Raw genomic sequence first — 2,594 nt, 5'->3', positions numbered from 1 at the left:
GGTGGGTGCTTTGGGAGGAACGGTTGGTGAAAGGGCTGGAGGGAGGCAGCATGTTTGGCCTTGCAGTAATAGGCCTTGGGTTACTGCTGTCTTCCTCTTGTGAGATTAGAGGGGGTCAGAACATGTGGCCTCCTTGCCGTTTTTGCAGAAGGAGAAGATTTGAACAGAAGAACAATAAGTGGATGGTGTAGTAGAACTATATTATCATTCTGTGAGGTTTGGGGTTCTTGGCTTTCCCTCAAATTTGATAGAAATATTTATGCAGGGCAGTGAACTGAAGAGGCATAAATCAGAAGGAGCTAGTGGACCCTAAGTTTCATGATTTTCATTATGTGATAAAGCACTGAGGGTACTTTAGAACTAATTCTTCTACTCATATTCTTTGAATGGCATTGCTCATTGATAGACTTAAGTGATTTTACTATATACCAGAGCAAGCAAAAATTTCATGTGGAATATTATCTACAGAAACCTTATGATGCCTTGACATTTCTACCTTCTTCTGAGTAACCCACGTTTTGATGACCCTTCAGCATGAAAGTGAGTTTTCCTTTCATTGCTTGCTAAATTGAAGCTATTTGATAAATGGCATACATAACACACAATGGTTTATACAAATGCTGTGATGTTTGACAGAGAGCAATTTCAAAGCTTTCACTTTTGCATTTCACATAGTTCAAGTTACCTTGGGAAATGGCTACTGCATCTCACCCTATATATTACAATAAAGTCTTGAATAAATTTCATAAAAGAAGGAAGGGAAGTTTGTATTCTAATTGCAAAAAGAATGATTGTATGTTTGCCTATTACCTGCTGTCAAACTTCACATACACATGAATTTAGAAATTATTTTCTAAAAAAATTCATCTTGCTTTCTATTTATTAAGGATGAATTTTAAACATCACACTCATACTTTTCATAAAATAATGATGACATATAGGATGAGAAGGTTTATAGTTTAACATTGGTTGGCTATGATCTTTCAAAAACATAGTTCTAAAAACCATCAACTGGAAAAATGATAAAATGTTACATGAGTTTCCACTTTGTATTAGTACTTTCTTTTCTCACATTTTTGGTGTTTCACATATCAAATTTAACCTTCCCAAGCACCTTAGTAAGAGAAAATGTCTACTTACTATTGAGAAAAATCATATTAGGTAAAAATGGGTGATAGAGGCCCATAAACAAGAGCCAATTATGTGCTATTGGTTGCAAGTCATTAAATTAGATTTCTGTAATTTGGTTTGCAAACTTAATATGTCTGTCATGTTCTCTTGGAGTCTTTGGGTAATACAAATTGTTATCTGCTGGACTACTCAACAAAAGGTTGGTGATCCAAACCCACCCAGAGGCATTTGGAAGAAAGCTTGGTGATCTGCTTCTGAAAGGTCAATTCCTTGAAATCCCTATGAGTACAGTTCTACTCTGTAATAAATGGGGTCATTATGAATCAGAATCAAATGGACAGGAACTGTTTTTTTTTTTTTTTTATTTTGGTTCATCTTCCCTTTTCTGTTATTCTCTTTCCCTATTTAAAAACAAAGAGAGAATGGAGGGGGGTTGAAATGGAAATAGATCCACTATTGGACAAGTAAGTAGTCCCTGACTTTTGACATATTTGAGTTACAACAAACAACATTTAAACAATTTTTTTGTACATGTTACCATTAGTAATATGTACTACATGCAATGTTGCTGCATGTAATTTGATGATGTTATCACACTCAGATGTTCACGCTCAGATCTTCAGTATTACTATTCAAAACACTGACATGTAGCAGACTATGGCCCTGTCTACAGTGAAGTCAGCATCAGGAGCTGTAACAGAAAGTTGGGCAATGTTCAACTCTAACAACAGCAACAATTGAACTGTGCATGTACCCAACAATTATTAGGGCTCCAACTTGATTATGACCATACAGATGTCATCTTCATTAAAGACTAGGCTTATAATATGGTCTTATTCAGCATTTTGTACCATCAGAAGCATCAGCTGCTAATTTGAAGCCAAGTTTCTCAGGTTATCCACATTGTAACCCATGTACTCCTTATACCCCTGATAATATGTCCAGCAAAAGAAGTCATGTTTCTAAGAGTTCTAACCCAAAAAATAGAATGAAGAAGGCTCTAGACATGGATATAAAGATGAAGATCATTTAGGCCTAAGATAATGTAAAGAAAGTCAGCAAAACAGCATTTGAGCTAGGGCTGTCTTATCTGACTCTTACAATAATCATTAAGGGTAAGGATAGGATTTTGGAGACAGTTAAAGGAGCTGGTGGCATCAAGTTGACGATTTAAACAAAGAGCCAAAGACCAATCCATGAGGTACAGAAGCTGTTGATGATTTGGATAAAAGACCAAATCCAGAAGAAAAATCCTATTATGATGATTCAAAGGAAAGCACAGCAGCCTTTTGAGAACCTGGAGGAACAGCAAGAAGACTACCATGAGTACTTTAATGTAAGCAACTGTTGCTTCCATAACTTCAAATGAAGATTTGGGTTACATAACATTTGTGTACCTGGAGAAACAGGAAGTATCTATTTGAAGCTGCTGAAAAATTCAAGGATGAGCTGGACAAGATAAT

Source organism: Orycteropus afer, unplaced genomic scaffold (genome assembly GCF_000298275.1).
Source record: "Orycteropus afer afer isolate SDZICR_OR568_19922 unplaced genomic scaffold, OryAfe1.0 scaffold00003, whole genome shotgun sequence".
Classification (NCBI taxonomy): Eukaryota; Metazoa; Chordata; class Mammalia; order Tubulidentata; family Orycteropodidae; genus Orycteropus; species Orycteropus afer.
This window is presented reverse-complemented; position numbering follows the sequence as displayed.